Source organism: Salvelinus alpinus, chromosome 30 (genome assembly GCF_045679555.1).
Source record: "Salvelinus alpinus chromosome 30, SLU_Salpinus.1, whole genome shotgun sequence".
Classification (NCBI taxonomy): domain Eukaryota; kingdom Metazoa; phylum Chordata; class Actinopteri; order Salmoniformes; family Salmonidae; genus Salvelinus; species Salvelinus alpinus.
Window position 1 is genome coordinate 41972058 of NC_092115.1, and position 14158 is coordinate 41986215.

General features: G+C 46.0%; 1 pseudogene; it reads right to left on the reverse strand.

Annotated features, from left to right (window-relative positions):
- Positions 1-1650: 1650 nt before the first annotated feature.
- LOC139560035 (uncharacterized) lies at positions 1651-6531 on the reverse strand (annotated as a pseudogene).
- Positions 6532-14158: the final 7627 nt, after the last annotated feature.

Sequence of the window (14158 nt, forward strand, 5' to 3'; positions counted from 1 at the left end):
CCTGAAGACTACTTTGTCTTCTATGACAGGCTCATTGTCCACTTTACCTCCAAAAAGTGTGGAAGGGATGAAAGAGCCAAGCCTATGGGTTAGTAGCTTCAACCCCACAGCACACACACATTGCTGGGACTGCTGGGATGAAAGGGATGATAATAGCCCATATTAATATATGTCGACTTAGAAATAAGTATCATGAAATCAATAACTTGCTAACATCAGATAACATATATTAGCCGTTTCTGAGATGAACTTAGATAATTCCTTTGATGATGTAGCATTACAAGGATACACCATCTATAGAAGAGAATGCTCATGGGGGTGGTGTGGCTCTATATATTCAGAGCCATATCTCTGTAATACTTAGAGAAGATCTTATGTCAAGTGTTATTGAAGTATTGTGTTTGCAGGTTCACCTGGCACATCTAAAGCCGTTCCTTTTGGGGTGTTGCTATAGGCCACCATGTGCTAACAGTTAGAATCGAAATAATATGTTTGAAGTAATTGATAGTGTATGTCATGTAAACAGAGAGGTCTACTTTCATGAGGGCCTGAATATTGACTGGTTTTCATCAAAATGTCCGCTCAAGAGGAAGCTTCTCATCTGGTTCAGGTTATTAATCAACCGACCAGGGTGTTTACAAACACTATAGGGACAAGATCATCCACATGTATTGATCACATTTATACTAATACTGTAATACTTTGTTCTAAAGCTATATCCGTACCCATTGGGTGCATTGATCACAATATAGTGGCTATATCCAGGAAAGCTAAAGTTCAGAAAGCTGGGCCTAAAATAGTGTATAAGAGATCATACAAATTATTTTGCTGTGACTCTTATGTGGATGGTGTTAAAAATATTTGTTGGGCTGATGTGATTAATAAGGAGCATCCAGATGCTGCACTTGATGAATTTATGAAATTGCTTCTTCCAATTATTGATAAACATGCACCTGTTAATGATGAATTAACGATGAATGATGAATAAGCTAAATCACGCAAATATAACTTGTCTGTGTATAAGAGAACTAACGGGACTGCCCCGGGTACAGCTCCTGATCGACATGTGTATTTGGTGCATTGAGTTGGTTGGAACCTCTCCAGCGCGCTGACATTGATTTAGAGTGCCCCTGTTTAAGAATTTCCATGACAGTTGAAAGTCCTGGGTCAAAAGCTTCCAAGTGGCGCAGCGGTCGTAGATGACACACCCCCTTCAACATGCATACTGTAATGACCTGACTAGATCATAAAGGAACAATTGTCCAGACCGAGGCTTGAGTTTACGAATTGACAGTTTATTAACCCAACTTTACACAGGCTACTGTTTGGCCGTAGCCCACGCCAAATAAATGAAAGATACCCCACAAGCCAACCGTGACCTTCTCTTGTGAAGGCCAGATGTAAGAGAAAGAACAATGGCTAAACCTGGTCTTAACTTCGAATGCTCCATCCCCCTGCCCAACCCCCCTCCACGCCACTCCGCCAAACACCAGGATGCCCGGCATCAGAACATTCCAGGCATTCCCGTGATTGGCAGAGAGCAGGTTGATTGGCATGTCGGACCCCGCAAACACTGGTAAGTACAACACAACCCACTAATAGCCTACCACATAACACACCGCTGTCTGTGTGGGTCGCTACACAGCCCCCCTACCACAAAGTCCCTCGTCCCCGTGGGAACAAACTAAGTCTCTGAAGCGACCCGGAGGTCTCCTTTGCCTGCGTGGCCGTGATGGTTGCGGAGTGTCCAGATGTGAAACAGGTGGCTCCATCCGTGGCAGGGGGCTGCCCCTCTGGGATCCAGGGGATGAAGGAAGGGATATGGGGGACAAGGAAGCGGGAACGGGGAATACAGTCTGTGGCTCCGGGGAACCACGCAGTGACACAGGGAGGGAGACAGGGGGAGTGGGTTGTCTGGAGCCTTGTCTGCGGCACCTGGGGGTGGGTGCCTGGAGAATGTCATTGCCAGAGAGGGGAATTGTGGGGGTCCCTGGTGTTACGAATCCCTTTGGCCCGACAGTCTAGGGGGGATGGTAACGAGACCCGTAACATAACTCATGCAAGGTATAATAGTGAAAACGTAACAGTGAGAACGAAAAAAAACACAGACAACTAAATTACCGTCAAACACTCATGGTATATTTGCTAAACACACAGTAGGGGGGGGGGGGGGGCAGGAAAAGGGGCTGAGCTGGACCCAAGGAAAGAAACAAATATCCAAAAACACCCCTAAGCTAGACTAGCCTACTTCAACAACATCTAACTAACCAAAAAAATACAGTGGGTCGTCCGCCCAGTTCTAACTAGTGTTCTTAGACAAAGTATTCCTACGGGTAGTGTATGCCCATGGGCGACTTGTCTTGGTACCCCCTTTTCCCACCATCAAACAAACAGTCAAACACCATAACAAAACAATACTCACAGGGTAACGGACAAAGTGACATGTAGTTGCAAACCACAAGAGATCTACATAGAGATTGCATGACAGAGAGATTGAGCTCCAGAGAGAACAACTGAATGGGTTTTTAAACCAAGGGAAAGGGGTTGTGATTGGGTAATGGAAACAGGAGGAGGTGTGTCTTCTGATTGATGACTGATTGGTGACTGATTGGGGAATGATGATTGCCACCTGTGAGGGGAGAAGGAGAGAAAATAAATACACACAGGATACACACAGGATACCTGTATCCGTAACACTGGGGTTTGGGGAGCATAGGCCCCTCTGTATGGGGCTAACCTGTCCTGGTGCAGTGCCACCTTTCTCCCCCTGGGAGGGAGCTGCACCCGGTAAACAACCTCCCCTACCCTCTCCAGGACGCTGCAGGGTCTCACCCAGTGACTGTCCAACTTGGGGAATCTGCCATTTTTCCTTAGGGGGCTGTAGACCCAGACCAGCTCCCCAGCCACAAAGTTCCTTCCCCGGGTGTGCACGTCATAGTTCCTCTTCTGCCTCACACCTGCATTCACCAGTCTCCGGGCGGTCCTGGAGTCTCCGGGCATACTCCGGCCCCGGGGGAACATGAGGGCTATCCAGGGGCCGACCAAACGCCATCTCCGCAGGGGTGCGGATCTCTCTCCCCAGCATGAGGGGTGCAGGCGTGCAGGAGGTGGAGTCTTGGACAGTGGAGCAGCATGCCATGAGGACCATAGGCAGGTGCTTGTCCCAGTCACGCTGGTGTTTGGCAGAGACGATGGCCAGCTGCTGTCCAAGCGTTTTGTTGAAGCGCTCCACAAGGCCATCACTTTGAGGATGGAGAGGAGTAGTGCGGGTCTTGTGCATACCCAGCCTCTCACACATGGTGGCGAACACACGGGACTCAAAGTTTCTGCCTTGGTCGCTGTGGATGGACTCTGCAGCTCCAAACCTGCTGAACATCCCCGATGTCAGGGCGTCGATGATGGTCTTTGCCTCCTGGTCAGGCAGAGCATAGACCTCGGTCCATTTTTGTGAAATAATCCATGGCAGTGAGTACCCAGCGGTTTCCACCGTCTGTGGTGGGGAACGGCCCCACTCATCCACTCCCACCCTCTCCATGGGAGCCCCCACTGGGAACTGTTGGAGCTGAGCATGAGAGTGGCCTGGGGGGCCCTTTCTCGCTGTGCAGTTGTCACAGCGGCGGCAAAAGTCCTCCATATCCCTCTTGTGCTGCCCCCAGTAAAAGCCCTGACGGAGGCGGCGGAGGGTTTTTGTGACCCCAAAGTGTCCAGTCCCCACCCCCCCATGAGTACTCTGGAGCACAGCCTCCTGCAATGCTTTTGGGACCACCACCTGCCACCTCTTCTTTCCCGTAGCTGACTCCTTCCATGCCCGCTGTAGCACGCCATCAGCCAGCCGCAGTCTCTCAAACTTTGACCACAACCCTTTGGTTTACGAGTGAGAGCGCTGTCACCTCTTCCCATGGTGGCTCACCTGTGCCTCTACCCACTGTAGCACTGGCTGTAGGTCTGTGTCCCGTCCCTCTCTCCGCTCACAGTGGCGGCAGCCGTCTGCAGTACAGGGCCGACGGGACATGGCGTCGGCGTTGGAGTGGGTTGCCCCTGCCCTGCACTGTGAAGTCATACGGCTGAAGCTCATCCAACCAGCGTGCCACCCTGCCCCTCTGGCTCTCTGAAAGACATGAGCCACTGGAGAGCAGAGTGGTCAGTCCTTACAGTAAAGGGCAGACCACCCAGGTAGTACTTGAAGTGTTTGACGGAAGCCACAACAGCCAAGAGCTCCCGCCGGGTGAAACATTAGCGGCGCTCATGTTTGTCAAATATTTTGCTGAAGTACGCCACCACTCTCTCCCCCTCTGGCCCCACCTGGGCCAACACCCCACCCATGCCCACATTGCTCGCGTCTGTGTCCAGGATAAAGGGCAAGGTGAGGTCAGGAGGGGTGAGCACGGGGGCCTCAATCAGTGCACGTTTGAGGGTGTTGAAGGCCTCCTCACACTCCACTGTCCAAGTCAAAGCCTTGTCCTTCAGCAGCAGGCGGTTCAGGGGAGCAGCGACGCTTGAGAAGCCCCGTACAAACCTCCTGTAGTACGAGGCCCAGGAAGCTCTTCAGCTGACGCTGGTCGGTGGGGGTGGGCCAGTCTCGGACAGCCCCCACCTTGTCCTCCATGGCACTTCTCGGGATGGAGCTTCAGAACTGCGGCAGCCACCCTCTCCAGCACACGCCGTAGCGCCACCAGGGCTGACTGGAAGGAACTGCCATGGGCCAGGATGTCATCGAGGTACACCAGACACTGCTGTCGGGGGATGCCATCCAGCACCCTGTCCAGCAAACGCTCAAAAGTAGCTGGAGCGTTGCACAGGCCGAAGCACAGGACCTTGAACTGCCAGTGTCCTCTGTTAGTGGAGAATGCAGTTTTGGCTCTGGCCTCTGGGGAGAGGGGCACCTACAAGTAGCCATTATGGAGGTCTAGTGAGGAGAACCAGGAGGACCCCATAACCAGGTCCAGCGACTCATCGATACGTGGTATGGGGTATGAGTCCTTCCTGGTTACCTCATTCAGCCGCCTGTAGTCCGCACAGAACCTCAGCTTGCCCCCCTTCTTCGGGAACCATGACGACTGGCGCCGCCCAGGGGCTGTCTTAGAGCTCGATGAAGTCTGCCCGCTGCATCTCCAACACAGCCTTGTCTGCCGCCTCCTGGCGTGCCTGCGGGATATGGCGGGGACGCATCTTGATGGGTCGAGCATCACCTGTGTTGATCTCATGCTGCACCAGATGAGTCTGACCCAACTCTTCCTCACTCAGCGCAAAGCTGCCTCTGAATTCCTGCTGCTCGGGGTCAAGACCAACAAAGTTCCTCCCCCATAACTCCTCTCCCATCTGGGGTAGCTGGGCTGGGGGCGCGCGGCCCGGGATCAGGGCTGTGTCGTGGAGGTAGCTGGGGGAATGTAACACACAGCCGTAGGTGACAGGGGGGCTGTGGAAAAGTCACACACAGATGTGTGTGGGGGGGGGGGGGGGGGCAGCCATGAGTCTCTGCTGCTTTAACTGTTGGAGTAAAGGGTTTGTTGGGTTGAGTGAATGTGACAATAGGGGGGGCCATGGTGACTTCCGGCCCTCCCTGGAAGCTCAGTGTGCCCCAATTTAGGTCTAACTGGCAGCCTGTGCTCCTAAGAAAGTCCAACCCCAGTATACAAGGGTCCTGCACAGCCGCCACCCACACAGGATGGCACAATATCTGGCCTCACCAGGGTTACTGTGGGCCCAGTGTCCACCAGGTCAGAGCAGGGCACCCCCTCCACAGTGACAGGGACATGACAAAAGTCCAACTCAGGTCCGGCCCACCACAACAACAGGCTACATCCGCTTGCCCTCGTCTGCTTCTGGGGGAAGTGGAGCCTTGCTTCCCCGTCTGTGCCGGTGGGCTCCTCCTGAAGAAGATGGTGGTTTGGATAGAAAGCCAGGGGTCCGCACTACCCGGTCTATGCGGACCCCGAGCAGTTTCCCTGAGCTCCGGGGGACATGAGGAAATCCCGGCGCAGATGGCCTGGCTGGCCACAACCCCAGCAGACCCTGGGACCAGGGCGTGTGTTTCGTGCCGTCTGTAGCGACACAGCACGAATGAGTTCTGTCATTTCAGCCACCCATGCAGGCTTTTCCGGCTCCGGGCTGCTCTGCCCCCCAGCTCGCACAGAGGGTCTGTCTCCCTGCACCCCCACCAAAGCCCCAGCTGAAGCACCAGCCCACACCAGCTCCCTCTCCAAAGCCATCTCCAAGGCTATCTGCAATGACTCAGGATGAGCCAGCTAAGTCTGTATGCGCAGCTCCGTAGGAGAGAGCGCCTGTATGAACTGGTCCCGTGCAAGCTCGCTCTGCACGGAGGGGAGCATGTGTCTACAGGTGCTAGCTAATGTCATTAGCTAGCACCCGTAGAGGCTCTCCAGGCTGCCTGCGTCTATTACTCAGTTCGGAGCGCAGTAGCCTGGGCTGTACAAACTGTCCATAGCGCCTCCTCAGTGCTCCCACTAAAGCACCATAATCACGTCTGTCCTCGGGGCTAATCAATATCAAACAGGCCAGAGCATCATCCATGAGGCATAAAGCCAACTGCAGTGCCCTATCTTCATTCGACCACCCCCTAAAATGAGCTAACAGTTCAAACTGAGCATGAAAAGCTTCCCAATCCGCCTTACCGGAATACTTTGGGGTCTTAACAGATATGGGGATGAGGCAGGTAGATTGGGTGGGATATTTACAGATAGGCTATGTACAGCTGCAGCGATCGGTTAGCTGCTCAGATAGCTGATGTTTAAAGTTAGTGAGGGAAATATAAGTCTTCAGCTTCAGCGATTTTTGCAATTAGTTCCAGTCATTGGCAGCAGAGAACTGGAAGGAAAGGCGGCCAAACGAGGAGTTGGCTTTGGAATTGTGATACAGTGAATTATAAGTGAAATAATCTGTCTGTTAACAATTGTTGGAAAAATTACTTGTGTCATGCACAAAGTAGATGTCCTAACCGACTTGCCAAAACTTCTTGTCACTACAGGGGGTGCTGTTTCAACTTCGACATTTTGCGTCTCCAAATTAAACTGCCTCGTACTCAATTCTTGCTCGTACAATATGCATATTATTATTACTATTGGATAAAAAACAATCTATAGTTTCTAAAACCGTTTGAATTATGTCTGTGGGTGAACCAGAACTCTTTCTACAGCGAAAATCATGACAGGACATGCGAAGGTCTGAAAACTAGGCTCTGATCTCGGATCAGTTTAAAGCTCTGTGTGTGCCCTATGGATCGAAATGAACTGCACCCGCCTTCCCCTGGATGTCAGTAACCAATGAGAAGTGGAATGGTGTTTCTACGTATTTCTCAGAGCTTATAAAAGGGCAAGGAACGAGGTGCGCTCTCTTTTCGACTTCCGCCATTACGCAACGCAAGACCTCAGGATAGCATTTTGAAACGCTCAGTTATCGGCCTTAGATATGTCCGTCTGTAATTTAATTCGGTATAGGTGTTAGAAACATCATAACGAAGTTATTTTAAACCGATTTATATCAGTTTATGCGAGTATATTGCTATTTTCGGAATTTTCGTAGTATTGCGTTTGAGGATTTGGACATGTGTGTGCCACGTAGCTACTGTTAGCTGCTAGTTCCGAAGTTGAAGTGGACGTTTTACAACAAAGCAACGATTCTTTTGGACAAAAGGACACCTTGCCCAAGATTCTGATGGAAGCTCGTCCAAAAGTAAGAGCTATTTATGATTTTATTCCGTATTTATGTGGAAAAATGTAAACGCATTTTTCGGCCATTATTGCGGCACTAGTCTGGCTGTAACGCACACTGTATGTCTAGTAACGTTAATTTTAAAAATCTAAATCAGCGGTTGCATTAATAACCAATGCATCTTTCATTAGCTGTCCAACCTGTATTTTTTTTGTCAATCTAATCGATAAATAATCGTAAACTTAGTTGCCCTTCCAAGATGGCGCCGGCCAGAATGCATGCCATGTTTTGACTGATTACATAGCATAACCACGATTTGTGATGCTAAATATGCACATTTTCGAACAAACTCTATATGCATTGTGTAATATGATGTTACAGGACTGTCATCTGAAGAATTCTGAGAAGGTTAGTGAAAAAATTAATATATTTTGGTGGTGATAACGTTATCGCGCTTTTTGCCTTGAATCAATGCTGGGGTGATATTAGCTCATGTGGTATGCTAATATAACGATATATTGTGTTTTCGCTGTAAAACACTTAGAAAATCTGAAATATTGTCTGGATTCACAAGATGTTGGGCTTTCATTTGCTGTACGCTGTGTATTTTTCAGAAATGTTTTAAGATGAGTAATTAGGTAATACACGTTGCTCTCTGTAGTTATTCTAGTCGCTTTGGGTGAGTTTTGTGATAGTGGCTGCAATGGTAAACTGTGATTTATACCTGAAAAATGCACCTTTTTCTAAAAAAACATATGCTATACCATAAATATGTTATCAGACTGTCATCTTATGAAGTTGTTTCTTGGTTAGTGGCTATATATATCTTTATTTAGTCGAATTAGTGATAGCTACTGATGGAGTAAAAAACTGGTGGAGTAAAAAAAGTGGTGTCTTTTGCTAACGTGGTTAGCTAATAGATTTACATATTGTGTCTTCCCTGTAAAACATTTTAAAAATCAGAAATGATGGCTGGATTCACAAGATGTTGGGCTTTCATTTGCTGTATGCTGTGTATTTTTCAGAAATGTTTTAGGATGAGTATTTTGGTAATTGACGTCGGTCTCTGTAATTATTCCGGCTGCTTCCAACGCTATTTCAGATTGCAGCTGCAATGTAGAACTGTGATTTATACCTGAAATATGCAAATTTTTCTAAAAAAACATATGCTATACCATAAATATGTTATCAGACTGTCATCTTATGAAGTTGTTTCTTGGTTAGTGGCTATATTTATCTTTATTTAGTCGAAATTGTGATAGCTGCCCATGCAGGAAAAAAATGGTGGAGAAAAAAAAGTTGTGTCTTTTGCTATCGTGGTTAGCTAATAGATTTACATATTGTGTCTTCCCTGTAAAACATTTTAAAAATCAGAAATGATGGCTGGATTCACAAGATCTGTATCTTTCATCTGGTGTCTTGGACTTGTGATTTAATGATATTTAGATGCTTGTATTTACTTGTGACGCTATGCTAGGCTATGCTAGTCAGCTTTTTTACTGTGGGGGGTGCTCCCGGATCCGGGTTTGGTAGCAGTGAAAGGTTAACAAGAAATTTGTGGAGTGGTTGAAAAGCGAGTTTTAATGACTCCAACTTAAGTATACGTTAACTTTCGATTTCAACTGTATTTGTAACTGATAGATGCACACACGCACTACATGTTAATGTTTTTTAAATGTATGTAAATTGTAACGTTTTTTTTCCTGTAATGTCTTTTTCCATTATGTGTCGAACCCCAGTAAAGACTAGCTGTCGCCATTGACGTCCGTTAACGGGGAGCAAAATAAATCCAATCAAAACTCTAAATTCTTCTATGTCTTTTTTTCGACCTCCTCTTTGTCTTCGGCGTAATGGCGTTCGCACACATGTAATGTCCATGTCGCCACATGCTGTAGCAGTTTTTTTGTCAACTTTTTGATAACAACTTCACATCAAAAGAGAACAAAACAGTTGATATCTAGTAATAGTACTGATAATTAAAGGATTAAAAAACAAATGGTGCAGTTTGAGAAACCTTTATTAGCTGCGGGCAGCTTGAATAACTGATTCATTTTATAGAACAGCACCAACTATATGTTGAAGAAAAGGGATTGCAATCTCTGGATTATGAGACAAAATATATATATTTTTTATGTGTGTGCACAAAGTATTACAAGTAAATATTTTAATTGCATTGTATACCATCCTCTAACAACCATTATTAAAGGGAGAGTCAGCAAAATGTCGTAGCCTGGAGCAGCACCGGAGATATTGAGATGAGCGAGATGCAGCACACTGTCTGACAGTGTCTGTGCATGTGCACGGGTTTGCTTCATGCTGTTTACAGTGTGGTAGCCAGGTCACCAAAACAGTAGAGAATTTGAGCCTTGCGTTTCAGTGCTCTTCGTTGTTGTGGAAATTGACCTGCAACGCTGTTTACTTTCTGCATCTACGTCATACCGCTGAGTCTACCTTTAATTCAGATGATCTGTAGTTTATAGTCGAGGAACTACAGACTAAGAAGAAAGGCCATAAACAGAGAACACCATCCTTGACATACAAATGTGGTTCTATTATACAAGATGAGAACCAAATTAAACACAATCCATACATGCTTTTTTTTTTTACGATTGGGAAAAAGAAAAACATAGTATTTCCCATTCATTTTGTGGGCAAGTACACACTCTGCAGCTTCTGCCAACAGTTTATCAGTGTTCTGACGAGTTTTATCCTCTTCTTCTTCTTTCCCTTCGTTCTCTGGGAAGTCACACACGGGGCGGCTCTCTTCTCTCCTCTCACCTGAAAGAAAGCAAAAGACCGAAGATCCATCTCATGTCATTACATCGTCATTGACTGATAATACCTCATTTATTCGTGTTTATTATGATTATAAAAAATGAAAATGTAAGTGACAAAAAGGCCTGTCTTCAAGAGTGGACTCACCAGGTCAGTGTGTCTGCAGTTCTGTCTGATCACCTGCTCCATCATCTCCACTGGCTTCTCCATGCCCCCCTGTTGTCTAATGCCCTGCCTGCGGCCCTGGCACAGGAACTGCTGAGTCATACCATGGATGGAGCGCAACACGTGTTGCACCTGCCAATAACAAGCATAGGAAAACAGGGAATTAGGCCTACCGTCGAATAAGAGATACACATAGGAGATACATGTTGTTTAATGCTTGTGTTATCATCAGACACACATTTGATTGTATACCTTCAATCAGTCATTCATTCAGCAAATCAAACAACCAAATCAAGTTCTTATTGCAGTGTAAGGCCAGGCCATAGGGGTAATTGTTTTCACAGAAGGGCATTAGCTACATCCCCTGTCCATGGTGCTGAAACTTGAGGGTCCCATTCAGTATAGATGGTCTCTCTTTCACACACACGCACGCACGCACGCACGCACGCACGCACGCACGCACGCACGCACGCACGCACGCACGCACACACGCACGCACACACACACACACACACACACACACACACACACACACACACACACACACACACACACACACACACACACACACACACTACCTTTCCTGAGGGACAACGGTCCCTCTCTTTGGATGTGTCAAAATTTCCAGTCAGATTCTGTTCCAATAAAGCAAACAAACTGTTAGACAATAAAATAATATAACATTCATAAGGCAAACCAGTGGAGGGCAGTCAAAAACAAGTATTCACTGTACAGACACACCCACTTCTCCAAGTGAGGGTGCCAACTGCATAATATTATATGGTGGCTCAAAGTATAGTGTCAGACTTATTGAATAAGTTTTGCTCACGTGTAAATTTTGCACCTGACATTTTCCAGGGACAATATAAAAGGTAGAACAAATTAATATAGATAAAACTGAACTAATGGTTACGTGTGAGATTAATCCAGTTTGATTTTATGAACAGTAGGGTAACACACTTTGACGTTGTGAAGGCCCACATACCAAATTCTGAAGTTCAACGAAGATGAGTTCTCTGTACGAGCCGAGTATCTCCGAATAGTTGCACCTGCGCTTAGTGTAGGAGACACCCAACAGCAGAAACACCACGACGCTACGGAGGACAGGCCCGTTCACACACTGAAACATTTAGTAGTGCATGAGTTGGGACATACCTGGCAGTTAGCTTGTTTTAATTCACGTCTTAGTTTAATGTATAGCACAGTTGGGGATGGGGTCCATTCATGTAAATAAAATGTAAAAACAACTTAATGATTAGGGTTTTTTTCTCCACCGTAAACGGTATAATTTTGAACTGTTGATCATGCTTATATAAAGGCGCATTATGGACAGTTTACGCAGAGTTAAAATCAACTAATGTTTAGACTTTTTCTCCACCCTCAACTGTTTCATTTTGAACCGTTAATCATGATTAAATATAGACTTATACTTATTACGCACAGTTTACACACTCTCGTACGCCCAACACATGTTATTATTGGGCGCACGAGAGTGACTAAACGGTGCACAATAAGTAGGCTATCCGTCTGTATTTAATCATGATCAACAGTACAAAATGAAACAGTTTAGGGTGGAGAAAAAACGAAACATTAGTTGGTTTTACATTTTATCTACATTTTACTATTTAACCATGTAAGCTAGTGGAGAACAAGTTCTCATTTACAACTGCGACCTGGCCAAGATAAAGCAAAGCAGTGCGACACAAACAACAACACAGAGTTACACATGGCATAAACACGCGTACAGTCAATAACACAATAGGGAAAAAAGAAAGTCTATATACAGTGTGTGCAAATGGCGTGAGGAGGTAAGGCAATATATAGGCCATAGTAGCGAAGTAGTTACAGTTTAGCAAATGAACACTGGAGTGATACATAGTAGATGATGACGTGAAAGTAGAAATACTGGTGTGCAAAAGAGCAGAAAAGTAAATAAAAACAATATGGGGATGAGGTAGGTAGATTGGGTGGGCAATGAATGGATCCCATCCCCAAGTGTGCTTTCCATTAAACTAAGACAGCACCCATCGTTACGCAGGTATGCATCACATGTCAGAAGGGAATGGCCACCTACCATTTATCATTTTCTATAAGATGTTCTTCAGACGAGCAAATCCCTGTCTTCGGGAGCCAGCAAGAGCGGTGGGAGTTATTCATGGTAGGGCTGCGTACATTGTATCCAAACGGTAGGTCGCCTATGTGGTTGTTTAAATACGGTTAAATGAACAAAGTCAACGCGTTGGCAAGCGAACCCAGGATGTGCCGTGGTTTTCCCGAAGATGCGTGGTTACCAACATTGCTGAATTCCCGTTGGCGTCTTTAGTTTCCCTGTCCGTCATGGGTTGCTGGCGGTGGGCTTAGGATTTCACCAAACTCCAGTCCCATCAAGTCGAGAAAAACTTCCGCGATCAATCACATTTTCAGTTTCTTTCGGTTTCGTTGGAGAGAAACTATTGTCGCAGGGTATCAATGTGGACAGGTTTAGGTTAGATGCACCCCAATCAATGAGGTATGGACACTTTAGAGACCTCGAAATAATTTGGGCAAAGTGTCATCCGTAATAATAGAATAATGCTGACACTGTTGTATTCAAACTGTTGAATTCAAGTCAAAGGATTGTATTGTGAACTTACACTGAGTATACCAAACATTAGGAATACCTTCCTAATATTGAGTTGCATCCCCCCCTTTTGCCCTCAGAACATCCGTAATTCGTCGGGGTTTGGACTCCACAAGGTGTCAAAAGCATTCCACAGGGATGCTGGCCCATGTCGATTCCAATGCTTCCCACAGTTGTGTCAAGTTGGCTGCATGTCCGTTGACTGGTGGACCATTCTTGATACATACGGGAAACAGTTGCAACCTGGTCTCAGAGCATTTCATATGATTCTGTAAGTAAATCCGAGACATTCCATTTAGTATGATATGTTAAGTTTGGTATGGTTACATAAGACAGATGGTTGCAGCAACAAAAGGAGGGTGGTTGGTTACTTGTGTCTAGCAACCTAAAGGTTGCGAGTTTGAATCTCGTCTGGACAATTTTGGCTATTTATCAACTTTGCAGCTAGTTAGTATGTCAGCTAACCCATCCCCTAACCTTAACCATTTTATCTAACCCTTCACATGACTCTAAACTTAACCCATTAACCTAACTCCTAAACTTAACCCATTAGCCTAACTCCTAAACTTAACCCATTAACCTAACTCCTAAACTTAACCCTAACCCCTAGCCTAGCTAATGTTTGCCACCTAGCTAGAATTTGTAACAGATCAAACATTTTGCAAATTCATAACATATTGTACATTTGTGGGAACTCCTTCAAGACTGTTGGAAAAACATTCTAGGTGGAGCTGGTTGAGAGAATGCCAACAGTGTGCAAAGCTGTCATCAAGGCAAAGGGTGGCTACTTTGAAGAATCTCAAATGTAAAATATATTTTGATTTGTTTAACACTTTTTTGGTTACTACATGATTCCATATGTCTTATTTCATAGTTTTGATGTCTTCACTATTATTATACAATGTAGATAATAGTGAAAATAAAGAAAAA